At 43.5% G+C, this 20857-nt stretch overlaps 1 long non-coding RNA gene across 1 annotated transcript; it reads left to right on the top strand.

Moving 5' to 3' along the window:
- Positions 1–1122: 1122 nt before the first annotated feature.
- LOC127663750 (uncharacterized) lies at positions 1123–5419 on the top strand. Its single transcript, XR_007973011.1, has 3 exons — positions 1123–1631; positions 2294–2481; positions 4904–5419. It is a non-coding gene; the product is annotated as an uncharacterized LOC127663750 (long non-coding RNA).
- Positions 5420–20857: the final 15438 nt, after the last annotated feature.

Raw genomic sequence — 20857 nt, 5'->3', positions numbered from 1 at the left:
CAGTGGTGTGGGGGAGGGGGGTGCCTAGGTGGGCTGTGCCCAGACACCTCTTCCCCCTGAGGGACCACACGCACACAGACACGGCATAGAATAGAGTTTATTCAGGGCAGAGAATGGGAGTTAATAGTATAGTGGAAGTAGAGAAAGGCAGAGAGAGAGAGAGAGAGAGAGAAGAGAGTAGATAAGTGGAGGCCGGCCATGACCATGTGGAGAGAGGGGGAGGGGAGGAGAGCCCAAGAGAGGCAGAGAGATAAGAGTGCCAAGAGGCAACAGAGGCCATGAGAGAGAGGAGGGGCCAGTAGCCCCTTTTATAGTGGGCCAGGTCTATGGGGCGGGGCATACCTGGCTGTTGCCAGGTAAGTGTGGGGTGGAGTTTAGACAGAATCCTAACACTGTCCAACCTGTAGAACAAAAGATGCTTCTAGCCCCTGGCCTGTGGCCCAGCTGGCCTCTAACCATGGCCCAGGGAAGAACTGAGCATGATTGAGAAGGGGTTTGGGAGAAGAGGCCAGGCCAGTGCGCTGGTGCAAAGAGCGCAGCTGTAAGGGCTGCCTTGGAACGAGGAGGGTGAGCAGGGGAGAGGACACACCGGCTCACGAAGGGTGTGGCTTCCAAAGTTATCAGATGCTCACACGGAAGGAGGGCCCAGTGTCTGAGCTGAAAAGGCCCTGGCTGCCAAGCCTGACCACCTGAATTCCCACATGGAGTCTGAAAGGACCAGAGTTGGCACAGGACTCACCAAGATCAAGTTCTCAGCACAAAGGAGATTTATTTTCTCTTGAGGGACACAGACAAGAGAGAAGGGAGAAAATGGGCAAGAGAGAGGGAGGAGGGGTATTTGTCCTAGAGGGACAGAAGATGGCCTCTGAGTGGAGTGGAGACAGGCCCGGCCCGTTAGCAAATGGCAGTTTATAACCCGTGTCAGGGTGAGGTGTTTCATTTTAATTGGGCATATTCATTAGGTAAGCCAAGGAGGAGCTTTTGGTTGCTGGACTTAAATACCTTGATAATCAGCCTCAGGAGGAAGAAGTGGCCAAATAAAGGAATAGGCCGTGGAGGAAAGGTCAAGGGGGAAACCCGTCTCCCACAAGTTATCCTCTGTCATCCATAAGTGTAACACACACACACACACACACACATCCCTAAATAAATAAGCAATTGTAAAAAAAAAATTTAAGAAGTTTCCAGAAGCTGAAGCAGAAGGAAGAAGAAACAAATTTGAAAGGGATGTGGGTGACTGGAATGATAGGAATGCTAGACCTGAGATGCCTCCTTCCCCACACTGATTGACTTGGGCCTGCATAGACTGACGAACCCCTTCTTCTTGCTGCCGCATTGCAGATACCCTTCAGTCTGTTGGTGGAACACGGCGCAGTGTGGGACAGGGAGAGCCTGTACTAGTTTCTCACAGCCCTGCTCTTCACTCAGAGAAGGAAGTTGTTTGTGTAGTTCAGTGACTGCCGGGTTGTCTGGCAGGCGTGGCTGAGCTGCCCCAAGCCTCACCTCTTCAAGTGCCCCTGCCTTCCTCAGGAATCTCCAGGCTCATCTGTCAGATGTGCTTGCCCAGGTGGTCGACTGTGAGGTGCTTCACTGGCGGCTGCCCTGCCTTCAAGAAGCCCACAGAGCGTCAGGTGAAAGGCTTGTCTGGCTGGGAAAGGGCAGGAGAAATGGCACAAGAATTGTAAGGACGGTGTGTTATGAGGGTTGAACTGAACGGAAGGTCTGCTTTTTCTTTAGATGCTTCTTGGATGTCACATGTCAAAGTGAGTTGGCCTGTGGGGAGGGACTCACACAAGTGTCTGCCTCTGACAACATCACTGATGTCACTGGTCATAGGCATACCATAGTGCCCATAGGGTGGAGTTCACACCCCAGAGCGTCTGGGCTGGGCAGCAAGGAGGCCGGAGCTTGTGGGAGCATTACTCACCAGGAGATAGAAATAGAGGAAGAGGAGAAAAATAGTCAGAAATATTTAGAAATCTACAAATACCCCAGAGTTAACTGGGCTGGGTTTTTTTATTTTTATTTTTTTTTATTCGATATATTTTTTATTTACATTTCAAATGATTTCCCCTTTTCTAGCCCCCCACTCCCCGAAAGTCCTGCAAGCCCCCTTCTCTCCCCCTATCCTCCCACCCACCCCTTCCCACTTCCCTGTTCTGGTTTTGCCTGGGCTGGGTTTTAAAACACATGTCAGAACCCTCCAGAGCCCCAGAGTTTGTATAGAGCCCAGGGCCTCTGAGGACCACAGGTGACGGTGGATGGGCAGCCCACGTGATCATCCCTGTTCCAGGAGAATCCAGGTGTGGTCACAGTGTCTCTGAGGACCAAGGACAGCAGCAGCAGCTTGTAAGAGCTGCTGTCCCCGACTCCTGGGAAAGAGGCTCTGAAGCCGAGGCTCTGAAGCCGGCCTGACACTTGCTGATTATAGGCAAAGAAAGAACTTCGAAGAAATGGGCGTATCTACTAAGGGAGCTTCAGGTTGGTGGCTGTCTTAGGTAAAATATAATGAAATGTCCACGTCTCCACAAAAGTAGAAATGGGCATTTGAGTTCACTAAAATTAGAACAGAATAAATATAACTCTTTAAGCTAAAGCACACACGATGTGTGTGTGTGTGTGTGTGTGTGTGTGACTGTGGAGGCCGACCTAATCGCTTCTCAGGCTCAGTTCACCTTGCTGATTCTTTGGTTGGTTGGGTTTTTGTTTTTGTTTTTTTGTTATTTTGTTATTTTTTAAAGAATCATTTATTGTATGCATATGCATACCCTGTAGCTATCCTCAGACACACCAGAAGAGGGTGTTGGATCCCATTACAGATGGTTGTGAGCCACCTGTTGCTGGGAATTGAACTCAGGTCCTCTGTAAGAGGAGTCTTAACCACTGAGCCGTCTCTCCAGCCCCTGTTGCTGTTTTTGAGACAAGATCTTTCTGCATACTCCTGACTGTCCTGAAACTCTCTCTATAGATCAGGCTGGCCACAAACTCATGCAAATCCACCTTCCCTAGCCTTCCCGATAGCTGTGATCAAAGGCGTGCATCACTAAACCTCACTTGTTTGGTTTTGTTTTGGAGATAGGGTCTTTCATCTTTCCCTGACACCCAACAAGTAGACTAGCCTGACTCGCCAGTGAGCCCCAAGGGTCTGTCTGTTTCTGCTTCTCCAGCCTGGAATGACAAGGGTGACCACTACACCTGACTTTATTTTGAAATGGCTTCTAGGGATCAAATTCAGCTCTTTATGATTATGTGACAAACATTTTTCTGGGTGAGCCATCTCTCTAGCCCACATGGATTAAGGTGTGCTCTTAACCAAGGTACCATAAAAGAGACAGTGTTTACCCTCCCATAGGAAGCGACCCCCACGCACTGAGGCAGGGAGGACGAAAAGCACAGAAAACAATGGTTCTCAGGAGCAGCAAAAGCACTGACCTCGCTAGGAGGGAAGCAAATTATTTCCTCCAGCTTATTCACAGCCCCGAAACGCCAGCAGGAAATCCAGAGAATGAAGCTGACTCTAAAATAATTGCCTGTTGCGATCTTTGAAAAATGGAAGATGAGATTATTTGAAAAAAGAAAATCAAAGACCAATTCAGTAACTGTGAATATAGAAGAATAGACCCGAGGAAGAATTTACTGAGCTTCTGATGGGCCAGAAGAGAGTCACAAACAACAAAGGAACAATGGAAGCGGACCTGAGATGAGGAGAGAAGAAAAGAGACCGGGAACCCGACTTCGAGAGTTTCTTGCTGATTTAAAGTTGACTAAAACATTAAAGCTACACGTAAATGCTGGGTACAGCATGGCGGCCCACCCACTATCCCAGCACGGGAAGGTGGAGACAGGGCATGTAGGAGGGGATGCGTGAGCTCCGGCTCTGTTGAGAGCCCTGCCTTAGGGAATACCATGGAGAGAGAAGAAAACTGCATCAACTCAAACCGCCACACACGCCCATGTGAGCACATACCACACACTGTGCTTGCACACACACACTGTGCACACATACTACACACTGTGCACACACACACTGTGCACACATACCACACACTGTGCGCACACACACACTGTGCACACATACTACACACTGTGCATACACACACACTGTGCACACATACCACACACTGTGTACATACACACTGTGAACACATACCACACACTGTGTACACACACACTGTGAACACATACCACACACTGTGTGCACATACACACTGTGCACATATACTACACACTGTGCACACTCACACTGTGCACACATACCACATACTGTGTACACACACACTGTGAACACATACCACACACTATGCACACATACCGCAAACTCTGCACACACACACTGTGAACACATAACACACACTGTACACACACACACACATTGTGAGCACATACCACACACTGTGCACACACACACTGTGCACACATACCACACACTATGCATACACACACACTATGGACACATACCACACACTGCACACACACATACTATGAACACATACCACACACTGTGTACATACACACTGTGAACACATACCACACACTGTGTACATATACACTGTGAACACATACCACACACTGTGTATATACATACTGTGCACACATACCACACACTGTGCACACACACACACTGTGAACACACACCACAAACTGTGAACACATATACTGTGACCACATACCACATACAATGAACCAAAAAAATTTTAAATCAAACACAGGACAGCAAGATGGCTCAGGGGGCAAAAGCGCATATTGCACAAGACTGATGACCTAGATCCCACGGTGGGAGGCAAGAACCAACTCCTGAATGTTGTTCTGTGACCTCTACAGTCTACCGTGCACACCCAATGAGAATAAATAATAATAATTAATTTTGAAGTTAACCGTTAATTCAAAGCTGTCTTCTAAACAGGAACAACAGGACTGAGAAGACAACAGGATGTCATCCATACTGCAAATAACCTTCGACCCACACTCATTCAAGCGTCTAATTAAACTTGGTGGGTCACATGCGAAAGAAGACTTGAGACTGGGAGCCGGACCTCCTGGGAGAAAGGTCTCCATGGTGGAAGGAAGGAGATGAGACTGAGGAGTGGGGTGAAAATGAGTGAATTTATTATAGAAATGGATAGGCACTGGGGAGTGGCGGCGCACGCCTGTAATCCCAGCACTTGAGAGGCAGAGGCAGGCAGATTTCTGAGTTCGAGGCCAGCCTGGTCTACAGAGTGAGTTCCAGGACAACCAGGGCTACACAGAGAAACCCTGTCTTGAAAAACAAAACAAAACAAAACAAAACAAAAAAGAAAGCAACAAAGTGCAACCCAAACAAAACAGAGGCCTTTCTTGCTATAAGTTTGGCAAATGCTCTTTTGATGGGAGAGCATGATAGAGCAGGCAATGTTGTGCGCACGCGCAAACACTCACTCACTCACACACACACACACACACACACACACTCATACATACATATGTTCTCCAAAATCTTCTGTGATTTTTAAGTTTTTCCTTCAATGTTTCGTTCTTTCATTCTATCAGTGTTCCCATTTATACCCACTGTAAAATAAAACGTTTACTTCATTTTGTCTCCGGGAAGGCAGTCTTCCCAACACTGTGTAGGTACGAGACACCACCTTCCTTTCTTCTAGCACGCGGGAGCGTTTTTGTTTTTGTTTTTGTTTTTGTTTTTGTGTTTTTGGAAAGGTAAAGCTCCAGTCGCACGGGCACGTTTTAGTCCTGTGCTGTGCACCTGACGCGCTCCTGCGAGCGTCGCCCTGGACTGACACCGCCCCTCCGCAGCATTTATGCGAAGCTTTAACACAGCTTGTCCCTCTTGGCTTTCCATTATCAGACGGACTCAGCTATTTGGTAATAGAGATAATTATATGTACGACACCGAGGTTGCAATCTTTAATAGGTGGCGTATACCCGAGCACCGCTTTTAAAGCCCCCAGTCTGATACTCTGAGCAATTTCACTGACCCTGGCTACTGATGTAGCTGCGTTGCAGTCTTTCATCTTGACGTTTATTTCCCGTGTGTACCCCCACTTCTTTGTTCCTCTCCCCTCCTTTCCTGACTTCTTTGCTGCTGGTTATATTTTATGACGGCATCTCATTTGTTGCTTCTTTGGCGGTCACTGTATGTTATTTTATTTTTGACTTGCTTTAGGGAGATAGTATCCATCTTTAATGCACTAAATTATGTTATATGACCCATATATATATATATGGTGAGAGTCTTACCGCAGTGCACCTGCACTTCCTTCTCCCCTCCAGGCCTCCCTAGTACTGCTGTCATATATGCTCCCTCTAAACCTAACAACATATGGTTATTGCTTCTGCCGTAAGCAGCCCGTTATCTTCATGTGAGATTTAAAAAATAAAAACATCTTTCTATCTCCTCTAGCTCTCACTTCTATGAGGAAATCCAATTCCCTGTCTAATGTCATTGTCCTGTCTGCAGGACCTCTCTCAAATGCTTCTTGTAATATGAGTTTTCTGGTGATGGATTCCTTCTACTTTTGTTTGCAAAAAAACAGCTATACTTTGTCTTCTGTTTTGAAAGATATTTTGCTGAATGAGAAACTGTAGAATGCTTGAATTTAATATCTCCATATATATTAAAGATACCACTTAATGTTTTCTTGCTTATGTCGTTTCCAGAGAGTAGTCTGTGATTCATGCCTGTGTCTGTTCTTATGTCACACTGCCCTGGGACAGGCACAGGATAGACAAGCCTGCACTGCTTCTGACTGGGCCTCTAATGCAGACCCTAGGTTTCCTTGCCCCCCTTCCATCCTTTCCTCCCAGCCCGTCTTTGTTCCCTGTGACTCCCTGCCAAACCACAGAACAGATCTGTACAATGAATCCCACAGACAACACACTTGGCTGGGACCCAAAGTGACCAGTCAAGAAACAAAACACCCACCCACAAGAGCAAGACCAGATATCTTGAGGCAGACTAGAAAAATGACGTAGAATGTCCTAACTCCAGATGCCTAGATCCTAGTGCAAAACCAAACATCAGCAACCAGACAGTTCACCTCCTTTCGAGGGCAGGAAACCTACTGCAGTAGCAGATGACACATTAGCTGACGCACAGGGCAAGGACTTCAAAGCAGCAATTAGGAACACGTTTAAGGACCTTAAAGAGATTATGAATAAATGCCTTAAGGAAGATCATGAAAATACAAACAGTTGGATATAATAATGAAAATAATTTGAGATACGAAAGCAGAATTTAACAATAAAATAAAATCCTGAAGAAAACCTAAATTGAAATAAGTCTGGAAATTAAAGAATTAGAATGTCAAGCCAAAAAACCTCAGAGATAAGCCTCACCAACAGAAGAGAGAATTTTAGGTCTTAAAGACAAGGTAGAAGAAATAGATATCTCAATCAAAGGAAAATTTAAATCTTAAAAAACTCCAAGAAATTTGGGACACTTATGAGACCAAACCTACAAGTAATAGGGATAGATGAAGGAAAAGAAACCCAGACTAAAGGCACAGAAAATATTTTACACAAAGTCATAAATGATACAAAAGACTTGCAGAACATCAAATAGGCAGTGCCAGAAAAGAAATTCCCCATGATATACAATAATCAAACATTAAATGAACCAAACAAAGAAAGGATATTAAAATTTGGAAGGAAAAAAGACAAAGTCATAGATAAACCACGTCCAATAGAATAACAGCTTACTTTTCAATGGAGATTCTAGAAGCCAGAAAGTCTTAGATGGGTGTTCTACAAGCTCTGAGAGGCTATAGATACAGCCAAAACTACTATACCCAGTAAAACTATCAATCACTATAGACAGAGAAAGAAAAACATCTCATGATAAAAAACAAATTTAAACAATTTCTGCACAGTAGTCTAGCTCTACAGAAGGTACTTGAAGGAAAACTTAGGTCTGAAAAGAAGGTTAACTACCCCTAAGAGAACACAGGGAATAAAAGAAATCTCAGAACAGTTAATCAAAGGCAGAACTCACCACCACAACACAAAAACATGAATTAGTAGTCACTACTCATTACTAACTCACAATGTTAATGTCTCGATTCTCCAATCAAAAGACACACAGACTAGCCGGGCGGTGGTAGCACATGCCTGTAATCCCAGCACTCTGGGAGGCGGAGGCAGGCAGATTTCTGAGTTCGAGGCCAGCCTGGTCTACAGAGTGAGTTCCAGAGCTGGAGCTACACAGAGAAACCCTGTCTCGAAAAAACCAAATACAAAAAATTACCAAAAAAAAAAAAATAAAAATAATTTTAAAAAAGGGACACAGACTAATAGATTGGTTAGAAAGCAAAATCGACCTTTTTGTTGCATTCGAGAAGTACATCTCATCATCAAGAACAGACATTACCGGGCTGGAGAGATGGCACAGCCGTTAAAGGATGATAGGTTTATAGGCTCACAACCATAAAATATAAGAATAGACATCACCTCAGGGTAAAAGGATGAAAAGATATTCCAATCAAATAGAACCAAGAAACAAGTAGATGCTCCTGACAAAATAAATATCAGTCAAAATCAGAAGAGAGAAGGAAGGACACTACATATTCCTCAAAGGAAAAATCCACCAAGACGAAATTGCAATTCTTAACATCTATGCACCAAACACAAGGGCAACCAAGTTCCTAAAGGAAAAAAAAAACCAAAAGAAAAAACACTACTATAGTAACTAAAGTCACATATTGATCCTAATATATAGTGTGACATGAATAACTCACTCACCAATAATAGGTCACTCAGACAAAAGCTAAACATAGAAATACTGACATTAAGGGGCATCATAAATCACTTGGACCTCCAGATATCTACAGAAGATTCCACTCAACCATTAAAGAGCACACTCCTTCTTAGCAGCCTGTGGAGCTTTCTCCAAAACTGATCACATTATACCATACAAAGATACAGGAAAGATGAAATAATATTCTGAATCCTGTCTATAAACAACAATGGAAATTACCAAAACATACAAATTCATCAAAGCTGAACAAGTAAGTAAAATTTGACCAAGACAGAGATCAATAGGGGAATTAAAAACTTTTTAAGAACTGAATGAATGAAAACGCAACAGACCCAAATCTATGGACGACAATAAAGGCAGGTCGAAGAGGCAAGTTTATAGCACTAAGTTCCCACACCAAAACACTAACAAGAGCTCATATTATTAACTTAATGACACAGTTTAAAGCTCTAGAAAAACAAGAAAATATAATACCCAAAAAATAGTAGAGAGGAAGAAATAATCAAACTCAGGACAGAAACCAATGAAATAGAAATGAAAAACAATGTAAACTATCAATGTTATGAAGAGTTGGTTCTCTGAGAAAATCAGCATGGGTGACGACCCTCTGGTCAAATTTACCAAAATATAATGAAGTTCCAAATGAATAAAATTAGAGATGAAAAGGAAGATGTTACAACAGACACCAAGGAAATTCAGAGAATCATAAAGGCATACTTAAAAAACAATCTGTGTTCTACCACATTGAAATACCTAAAAGAAATTAATAAACTTCTTGATATATATGACCCCCCAAGGCTAAATCAAGATGAAAAAAACAATTGAAACAGGTCCATAACCCCTTGTGTAACAGAAGTAATTTCCCAAGCAGGCAGGGGGAAATGGCTCAGGGGCTAAGAGCACATCCTGCTGTCCTACTGAGGCTGGAGTTCAAATCCCAGCACTGTAGCTCACCACTGTCTATAACTCCATTTCCAGGGAATCTGATGCCCTAGCCTGTCCAACATGGGCACCAGGCACACATGGTACACATACTTACACACATGCAAGCATACACTCATATGCACAAAATAATACACCTTTAAAAAGTAGCCCAGGGCCAGATAAATTCAATGCAGAATTCTATTAGACTTCAAAGAACTAACACCTATATGTCCTAAAATTATTCTACAAAATAGGAAATGAAGGAATATTTTAAAAAATTGTAACATAAATACCATTAGACCAATACCAAAAGGACCCAACGATAACAACAAAAAGAAAACGGTAGACCAATAGCACTCATAGACGCAAATTTTTTCAATAAAATACTTATAAACCTCATTCAAGAACACATAAAAAAGATTATCCACCATAATCAAGTTGGCTTCATCCCAGAAGTGCAGGGATGGTTCAACATACATAAATCAATAAATGTAATCCATTACAAAAAAAGACTAAAAGACAAATGATCAACTCATTAGTTGCAGAGGCCTTTGAAAAAAATCCAACATTTCTTCAAGATAAAAGTCTTGGAGAGACTAAAGATACCAGGGATATACCTCAATATAATGAAGATAATTTACAGCAAGCCTGCAGCCAACATCAACTCACAGACAAAGCTCCACTGTTTCCACTGGAATCAGAAATAAAACAAGGGTGTGTCTACTCTTTTCAAAATTCTTCAGTATAGTACTTGAACTCTTAGCTAGAGCAATAAGACAACTGAAGGAGATCAAAGGGATGTGACTAGGAAGTGAAGAAGACACTTCTTTATTTGCAGATAATATGATTTTATACATACAAAACCTGTAGTTCCCACCAGAAAGTTTCTACAGCTGTTAAACACTTTCAGTAAAGTATCAGGATACACAATTAACACACAAAAGTCAATACTGAAAGAGAAGCCAGGAGAACAGCACGTTTTACAATAGCCTAATCTTGGAATGACTCTAACCAAGTAAGTGAAAGACTTGTATAATCAAACGTTAAGACATTGAAGAAAGAAACTGAAGAAGACACCAGAAGATTGGTAGGATTAATTTTGTGAAAGTAGCTATCCTACCAAAAGCAATTCACAGATTCAGTGCAATCCACACAAAAAATTCCAACACAATTCTTCACAGATATTGAAAGGACAATTTTATGTTTCATATGGAAACACGAAATACCCAGGAGAGCTAACACAATTCTGAATAATAAAAGAACCACTGAAGGTATCACATCCTGATTTTCAAGCTGTACTCCAAAGATATAGTAATAAAAACAACATCATGGAATTATTATAGTAATACAAACAACACCATGATATTGCCATAAAGACAGACATTGTTGATCAATGAAGTCAAATTGAAAACCCAGTTATAATTCCACCTATGGACATATGATATTTGATAAAGAAGCCAAAATACTTACTGAAGTAAAAACAGCTTCTTCAACAAATGATGCTGGTCACCCTGGATGGCTGCATGTAGAAAATGCAAATAGATCCATACCTATCATCCTGCACAAAACTCAACCTCAAATGGATCTCAGTTCAAGACCAGATATCCTGATCTGATAGGAGAGAAAGTGGGGAACAATCTTGGACTCATTAGCACGGGAGCTGTCAGTGTCCACACAGAACACTGATAGCACAGGCACTAAGACCAACAATTAATACATGGGATGTCACAAAAATAAAAAAGCGTCTGCATAACACAGGACACCATTATTTGAATGAAGCAGCAGCCTACAGAATGGGGGGAAAGAACCCTTACCAAGTATGCATCGGAGAGAGGGTTATTTTCTAGACTATACAAAAAACTAAAGCAACAAACCCTGAACATCAAGAAAGCCAATAATACTTTAAAAGAATGAGGTAGAGAACTAAATCAAGTTTTCAGCAGATGAAAGACAAATGGCTGAGAAACACTTTAAAATGCTCAGCATCTTTAGACACCAAGGAAATGCAAATTAAAACCACTTTGAGATTTCATCTTACCCCAGAATGACTAAAATCAATGAAACAATGAACAGCACCTGCTGGGGAGGATTCAGGGGAAGTTCAGGGAAGGGGACACTTATTCATCTCTGCTGGGAGTGCAGACTAGTACAGCTACTATGGAAATTCGAGTGGAAGTTCCTCAGAAAGTTGAAAAACAATCTACCACAAAATCCAGCTCTATCGCCCTTGGGCGGGTACCCGGAGGACTCTAAGTGTCTACAGAGACACTCCCATGTTCATTCATATTCATTGCTGCTCTGTTCCAATAGCCAGAAATTGTAAACATCTTAGATGTCCATCAATTGAGGAATGGATAATGAAAATGCAGTACATTTACACAATGGGATATTATTCAGCTGCTAAAAATTACATTTGCATATAAATGGGTAGAGATAAAAAGAGCTATCCTAAGTGAGGAAACCTAGACCCCAAAAGACAAATATTCCATGTAATAACGTTCAAGCTTTAGGTATCTGTGCTTCAATCAGAATAATCACCGAGGTTAGATATCTAGTAAGGGCCAGGTTGGAGGAGAAGACCTTCTAAGCAAGAGGAACTAGAATGTAGTGTTACAGAGAGACAGACTGGTGGTAATGGAGAATATAAATATTAAATATGGAGGGGAGTTGGGAAAAGGGTAAAAGTAAGAATAGGTGGAGAGACAACTAGCACTAAAGGCCTTTTGAAAGGCCTATGGAAGCCAAGCATGGTTGAACATGCCTTTAATCCTAGCATTTGGGAGGCAGAGGCAGGCAGGTCTTTGTGAGTTCGAGGCCAGCCTGGTCTAGATAGTGAGTTCCAGGGCAGGCAGAACTACATGGTGAGACTCTGCCTCAAACAAACAAACAGAAGAGAGGAAGCAAGGGATAGAGGGAGAGGGGGAATGAGGGCAGCAAAAGGAAAGAGAGAGGAGGGGGAGGGGAAGAGGGAGAGAGAGAGAGAGAACCAGCTATATGGAAACCTACTGCTGTAGAAGCTTTCTAAAATATAAACATTAAGAAAGTGGTGCACATGTAATAAGGATACATGCTCTACTATGTTCATAGCAGCCCTATTTATAATTGCCAGATGCTGGAAAGAACCCAGGTATCCCTCAACAGAAGAGTGGATACAAAAAATGTGGTATATCTACACAATGGAGTACTATTCAGCCATTAGAAACAATGAATTCATGAAATTCTTAGGCAAATGGATGGAGCTAGAGAACATCATACTAAGTGAGGTAACCCAGACTCAAAAGGTGAATCATGGTATGCACTCACTAATAAGTGGTTATTAACCTAGAAAACTGGAATACCCAAAACATAATCCACACATCAAATGAGATACAAGAAGAAAGCAGGAGTGGTCCCTGGTTCTGGAAAGACTCAGTGAAACAGTATTTGGCAAAACCAGAACGGGGAACTGGGAAGGGGTGGGAGGGAGGACAGGGGAAGAGAAGGGGGCTTACGGGACTTTCGGGGAGTGGGGGGGGGGGGCTAGAAAAGGGGAAATCATTTGAAATGTAAATAAATTATATCAAATAAAAAAAAGACAAAAAAAAAAAAAAAAAAAAAAAAAAAAGAAAGTGGTGCACGCCTGTAATCCCAGCACTTGGGAGGCAGAGGCAGGTGGATTTCTGATTTCAGGCCAGCCTGGTCTACAGAGTGAGTTCCAGGACAGCCAGAGCTATACAGAGAAACCCTGTCTCCAAAAAAAAACCAAAAAAGAAAAAAAAGAAAAAAGAAAGAAAGAAAGTTAAATGGAGTCACCATATAATGGGCAAGAAAATGCACCAACTAGACATTTTATGCAAGTAACTTTGAGAGCCAAGAATTGGTTATGTTTTGTTGAGTGTTTGGCCAAAGGATCCCACAGACCCCACAGAAACCGTGCAGACTGTATACAAAGTTATTGGGCACTCAACACAATCTGATAGTGAAGTCCTAGTGCTAAAGATATCATTTCCATGTCATCAAACATTGAAAAAAACAAGCTGGTGCCCAAGTAGAAGCTTCACTCCTCCTGACAAGCATTCATGGTGCTGGAAGATGCTCTGCATATTTCCAGAGGAGAAATAGAATCATCAGCACCACCCAGCTACAAGCCATTCAACCTGCAACGGGCCCTGCCTGCAAGGTAGTCTGGTGTAATACTGGCACAAATTACAATATGTTGGAGTAACCAACCATCTTCAGTTTGGATTTCAGGCCATGAAATGACATGAAATCCATACCTGACACTGATAATTTGGTCAAGAACCTGAGACTACATCATAAGCCTAGGGTAAAAATCTTCTATTATTATTGTGCTAAAGGGACATAGCAATAAAATGATTCTTAATGACATACTGCCTTATTCATAGGTCAGGGCATTGCGCAACCCACAGTCAGAGCAGTGTCCTCTTGTGGTACATGGTAATTAACACAGAAATTCATAACTGGGCAATGTGCAGAGGGTGAGCGACTTCGGAGTAATCAGCCTTAAATGGAATATCTTCATTAAAACCTCCCTTGAAGACTTAGGAACCTATAGGGAAGGAGGAGGAGAAGGAGGAGGGGGAGGGGGAGGAGGAGGGAGAGGAGTGGGAGGGGAAGGGGAAGGGGAGGAGGAAAGAAGAAAGATCATAAAGTCAGGGGTGGTGAGTAACTCCAAGGAAATAGTGTCTTCCCAATGCCATCTGAACTCAGAGTCTGTGACAGGATGCACAAGACCTGTAACAGTTCAAACAAGGCAAAATCCCATGAGACGGGAACATTCTCACGAAGTCACACCCCTAACCAAGAAGCTATCTGTAATTCATTTGCTGAAAAAGGAAAATCAGGGTTTTTTTTTTTTTCCTCCAACAGAGCATCAACCACACTCTAGGGCAGTGGTTCTCAACTTTCTTAAGAAATACAAAGTCCTATGAGGAAGGTGCCAGGCTGTACACTAAGGATCTGGTTGGAAAGGGAGTCCCTTTGTTCTTCCTAAAGAGATTCAGCCACACTCCAGGAGTCCTGTGTGCGTGATGGAGGATTGTCAACTATCGACCAGCAATGGCAAGCCTTTGGTCCATCCGTGCATGGGCGTTCTCATCACCAGAGGGCTATGGAAAGAACGGACACAGGGACAAAGGAGCTGTCTCAGAGTGGAAAGACTAGCATCTCCTCTCCTGCGGCCACAGATGTTCTGCACATCCCCAGGAGAAGATGCAGGGTGAGGGACACTGTTGCTGTGGTTTTGTCCTCTTTCAAAACACGGTGAGCACAGCTGGAGAGATGGCTCAGTGATTAAGAGCACTGACTGCTTTTCTGAAGGTCCCAAGGTCAAATCCCGGCAACCACATGGTGGCTCACAACCATCCGTAATCAGATCCGACGCCCTCTTATGGTGTGTCAGAAGACAGCTACAGTATATTTAGATATAATAAATAAATTTTTAAAAAATCACAGTGAATGTCCAACCTCATGTGTTCAGGTTTATTGGGGAATGTCTGGAAGAAGGAAAAGCAAAATGACAAAGCAGCAAGAGTCACACTTGCTAGAGAGCCCAGGAGCCATTCCTAAGCATGACAGCCAAGCTAGCCTTGCTCACAGTCCATTGGCAGTGATTGCTGGCACACCCTCACTCACGCGCTGCTGCTTCTCCAGTCGCTGACAAGTCTGGAAAATCGTTTCTAGATACTATCCCTTTGTTTTTTCTCATTCATATACTTTCTTTTTTTCCTTCCTTCCTTCCTTCCTTCCTTCCTTCCTTCCTTCCTTCCTTCCTTCCTTCTTCCTTCTTCCTTCTTCCTTCCTTCCTTCCTTCCTTCCTTCCTTCCTCCCCCCCCCCCCCCTTTCTCTTCTTTTTTTCAGACTGGGTTTCTCTGTGTAGCCCTGGATGTCCAGGAACTCACTCTATAGACTAGGCTAGCCTTGAACTCAAAAATATGCCTACCTCTTCTGCCTAAGTGCTGAGATTAAAGGCATGCGCCACCACTGCCAGTTGTGGTGGCGCACACTGGTAGGATTTGCTGAAGGAGGAAGAGGCAGGAAGATCATGAGTTTGAGGCCAGCCTGGACTACAAAAATTTTCTATAGCATATGATTGTTGTGTTAAGGGCTGGTTCTGAGGCTCAGTTGGGTAAAGGAACTTGAGTTTTATTCCCAGTGCCCACATGGTCGAAAGAAAGAATTGACTCCTACTAGTTGTCCTCTGACCTACACACACACATACATACAATGCACACAGACACACATATGCACGTACATACACATGCATGCACATACATACATGCATGCACAAAATAAATGCAAAACCCCAGCAGTTTAAATAGATGTATTTTGCTTTACTACCTAGCAATACTTTTTTGTTTGTTTTTCGTGTTTTGGTATGTGTAGGTGTGTGTCCAAGCATGCCTCACACTTTCATTTACATATTTACACAAAGGAAGCAATTAAATGGTGTTCTGTTTCCACACTGTGATGGTTAGTTTAAATTTCAACTTGCTACAACATACAGTCTCCTAGAAAAAAAGTTTGAACGATGGACAGCCTAAATATGGGTGCCCTAGACAAGGTCTGTGGGGGAATGTCTTGACTGTTAACTGGGGTAAGAAAGCCCACCCTAGATGTGCGGGGGACATCTTTCCATAAACTGGGCTCGGAACTGTGTGAGTGAAGAGAGGGGTTGGAGAGATGGCTCACAGCTAAGGGCACTGGGTGATCTTCCGGTGGTCCTGAGCTCAATTCCCAGCAATCACGTGACGGCTCACAACGATCCAGAATGAGATCTGGTGACCTATTCTGTCTGATACCATCTCCTGTCATGCAGGCATACACACAACAGAGCATCACACACATGAAATACATAAATAATTCTTTTAAAAAAGAATGGAGAGAGTTAACAAGACGACAGCATGGAAGCCTTTGTTTCTGTTCTCCAAATGTGGCTGTGATATAGCCGGCTGCCGAGCTCCTGCCTCGGATTCCTGGAAATCATAGACTGTGATGTGGAACTGTGACCCAAATAACCGCTGTCCTCCTCTACGATGCCTGTTGTCAGAGTCTGTCACAGCAATGGAAACGAAAGTAGAGCGTGTACTAAGATGGCTTTTTAAAGAACTGTGGAACTAGTGTGAGGAAGACACGTGGGTGCGGGGCAAGCCAGAGCGAGCCAAACAGCGGCGTGTGTTCCTCTTTCGTCTGAGTCCTTATTTTACACTGGGAACTGTGGCTACGGCACAGATTGTACTAATGTTTATTCATTGGGCTTCCGAAGAAAAGCCAGTTCCACTCTTGCTTCGTGCACTCTTGCTCTGGATACAGGGCATCCAGAGACAGGAACCTCATGGGTGTCTGCGATCGCTACAGAGGCTTTCTGTGTCTTTTTGTAAACTCCATCTCTGCTTCATACTGCCTCACCCTGACTGACATCCTTTCACATGTTGAAGTCAAAGTCCTTAACAGACCAAAGGACTGTTCCAGGCTGCTGTGATCGACCGGTGGAACTGTGTTGTACTTCCATCTCTGCTGCCCCTGAGAGGAAGAATGGTGCGGGGACTGAGCTCGGGCTCCGTGGTCTCACTGTACTGCTGGCCTCTGTGGGAGCCCGCGCCACGATCTGAAGCATTTCTCAAGATTCGTGGGTGTTCCTGAGGCTAGAACTCTAGACAGGTCGGGGATCCTTTCTGGGTATTGAACAGTCACAAGGGGAACAGCATGTGCTCTGGTCTCTACTTTCATCTCGAGGCTCCTGCCTCCTATTCCTTTGTCAGGGGAGAGCTTGGGACGATCTTAAAGGCCCTATGGGCCCGAGAGAGTGAACGTAATGAGCAAGAAGAGAACTGGAAAAGCCAGGAAGACACAAAGAAATAGATGGGTTCATCTCTGATTGGGTGAAAACTTTAGGTCTGTAACAACAAGCATCAATTGTGGCTTGTGACCACGCCCCTGATGAAGGAAATCCTCACCAGGCTGAAATCCAGGGACTCTGAAGTGGAGCTTTGTAGTGGCTTGCAGGTTTCCACTGGTCATTTCTTTAAAAACTGAAGAGTTATAATTAAAATAGAAATGTGTCCAATTGTTTCTGTGTCCTGTCTGAAAGGCTGCAGCTGGTAATGAGAATCACATGTCTCGGCTGCACCTCTTTCTATTTCCAAGCAAGTTGCCCGACAAGAGAAATTCCTCCTATTCAGCAAAGCTCAGAAAACCACACTTCCCCCTCCCTCTTGGCTACTGTGGTTGTGCACTGCCTTTTACAAGCCTTCGCTATGGACCCCTCGTAAACGCTGTGGAAAATGTTTTCCTGTCCTTCTGTTTTGTTCATGACAGGGTGATAGGATGCAGCTTTATATTTCAAAAGAACCAGATCAAAACTCTGCAAGTGTTCAGTCTCTACCAGGTACAATGTGGTTCATCAGGAGCGGCAGGCCCAGAGCTGGTTTGTTGTCACTCAGATTAGGCTGAAGGATGGATGCAAAGAGGCAGCGAGGTGACCAACACAGAGCAGTCTCAGCAGCAAGTTTATCCAATGTGTGAATGAGGTTCCAGTGACGCGGTGACAACTCACTCTGAAAAAGGCAGGGTTTTTGAAACAGAACATCATGGCCCCATCAATGAATGCATGACAGACAAGTGCTGTTCTTGTCGTATCAGCTACTCAGAGATTTGATGTAGACATCAGATTCTCAGACAGCAACCCTGTGTCCTGCTACCTGTAGAGACTCCTAGATGCTAGGGACATTCCCACTTGTTTCCATGCACATGTGTGTACCGTGTGAAGTCAGTGCCCGTGCAGTCCAGAACAAGATGTTGAATACCCCGTAGCTAGACTTACAGATTGTCGGAAGCTAACATGGGGACCAAGCCCAGGTCCCCTGCAAGTACTGTGAACTGGGCCACCTCTTCAGATCTTTATATATACTCGGAACAAAACCCCATGACACATAAATCTGTAACTATCTCTCATAGTTTATACCTACCTTCATATGTTTTTTGTTTGTTTTTAGACAGAGTCTCATGTAGCTCAGGATGAGGATGACCTTCAAATTCCAATCTTTCTGCCTCTACCTCCTGATGTTTTACTTATAGGCCTGAACCTCTATGGTCTATGTGGTACCAGGACTGTGCGCAGGCTCCTTTTCATGCTACGAAGACTCTACTAGTTAACTGAGCTGCATCTCCAGATCCTTTCTTGAACTAGTTGGTTGAAAAGCAAAATTTAAATTTTGTTGAAGCCTGTTTTGTTTGCTCGTAGTGTTCTGTGCCTTGCAAGTGCTATAGAAGAACTCTATCCCCACTCCCTAATTGCAGAGATTTTCAGTAATGTTTTCTTCTATATGTTCACAATTCTTACTTTTAAGCCATTGGTGATTTAGGGTCAATTTTCATATATATCTTAAATTTACCAGTTTACAGATAGTCAGTTGTCCTAACAAGATCTGTGGAAGGCTATTCTCTGTCAACTGAACTACCTTACCATCTTTGTTAAAAATTAGTTCATGATACACAGGTTAATTTTTTCTTAATTAAAAAACTTGCTTGTGTGTGCGTTTGAATGTGTGTGAGTGTGTGTGTGTGTGTGTGTGTGTGAAAGACAGAGAGAGAGAGAGAAAGAGAGAGAGAAAGAGAGAGGTATGTGGGCATGTGTATGAGAGAGAGAGGAGTGAGGGGAGAGAGAGAAAGAGACAGACAGACAGACAGACAGACAGACTGTGAGCATGCACACACCACAGCACATGAATGGAAGCCAGAAAACAAGTTGTGGGGCGCCTCTCTCCTTCCACAATGTGAGCCCAGGTATTGAACTCAGGCGTTCTTTTTGGTGTCAAGCTCTAAGCTGTCTTGCCAACCCCAGACGTCGATTGGCTAGTGCAGTTACCTATACACATGATCTACACATTACACCAAGCTACACCACTCCTACTACCATTGCTTCAATTACTACAGCTTTGGGGGGTTGTTTGTTTGTTCATTCTGTTATTTCTGAGGGAAGGACTTTTAAAGAAAATATCTTACTGTGTAGTCTGGCAGGCTTAGAACTTTTTACAGCAGGCTGATCTATAACTTAAAATGATCCTCCTGCCTCTGCCTCCCAAGTGCTGGAATTCCAAGTGTGTATCATCACATGCAGCTGTAGTCCTTGAGCACCTACAGTGGGCCTTCCAAATTTGTTTTCCTTTTTAAAACGTGCTTTAGCTCTTTTTCTAGGACCTTTACATTTCATATGCATTCAGGACTGGATTGCCAGTAGGGTTTTGATTAGGACTCTGTTAAATCTATAGCATATTTAGGGAGAACTGCATTTTTGCTTTTAGATAGGGTCTCTCCATGTAGCCCATGCTCACCTCAAATTCATGCAGTTCATCTTGATGATTCAGTCCCCTGAACACTAGGACTCCGGGTGTCTGGTACCACCTCTGCCAGCTAACTGCCATTTAATAACAGTGCTTTTGGGATCCACATAGACAAAACATTTCTCCATTTATTTGGACCTTTAATTTTTCTCACAACATTTTCTAGTTTTTAGCATACAAGTCTTGTAATTTTTCTGGGTCTTTGTTGCGTGTGTCTGTGCATGCATGCACATGTGTGTGGTATGTGTACATGCATGTGCATTTGTTCATGCATGCTTGCAGGTGTGAAGGCCAGAGACTGATGTCTTCTATCCCTAGAGCTCATGACATCAACAGGCCCCGGGCTCTGCCTTTCACCAGCAACCCAGGGCTACGCGTGCAGATTTGCATTGCCCTAGCCGGATTTTATGTGGATGTTGGGTTCAGAACTCAGGTCCTTAAGCTGCTACAGCATGTGCTTTATCCACTGAGCCATCCTGCACCAGAAGGTCCCTCTTTCAGTTAACCTTCCATCACCCTGCTCCTCCAGAACCCCCCAAAACCACGTACAGCAGAGGCACTGGGGGGTGGTGGTGGTGGTGGTGGTGGTGGTGCATAGCTGGACTCTCAAGAAGGAGTCTAGTTGTCCTCATTTTCTAAAGGTGAGTGTTAATACCCTATCACCAGCAGCTTAGATCCAGCTATTGCTACATTGCTACGCATTTTTTGTTGCCATGGCTTCAAGATCAAAGGTCACCACTGCCAGTTCTCCTCCATGATGGCCAGTGGCCATGGCAGCCTGCAGGAAATTGCTATATCATGCCTTTTCCCCAAGTGATCTGATCGATCACTTCAGCGCTGTTACTGT

Source organism: Apodemus sylvaticus, chromosome 13 (genome assembly GCF_947179515.1).
Source record: "Apodemus sylvaticus chromosome 13, mApoSyl1.1, whole genome shotgun sequence".
In the NCBI taxonomy this organism is placed as follows: domain Eukaryota; kingdom Metazoa; phylum Chordata; class Mammalia; order Rodentia; family Muridae; genus Apodemus; species Apodemus sylvaticus.
This window is presented reverse-complemented; position numbering and strand designations above follow the sequence as displayed.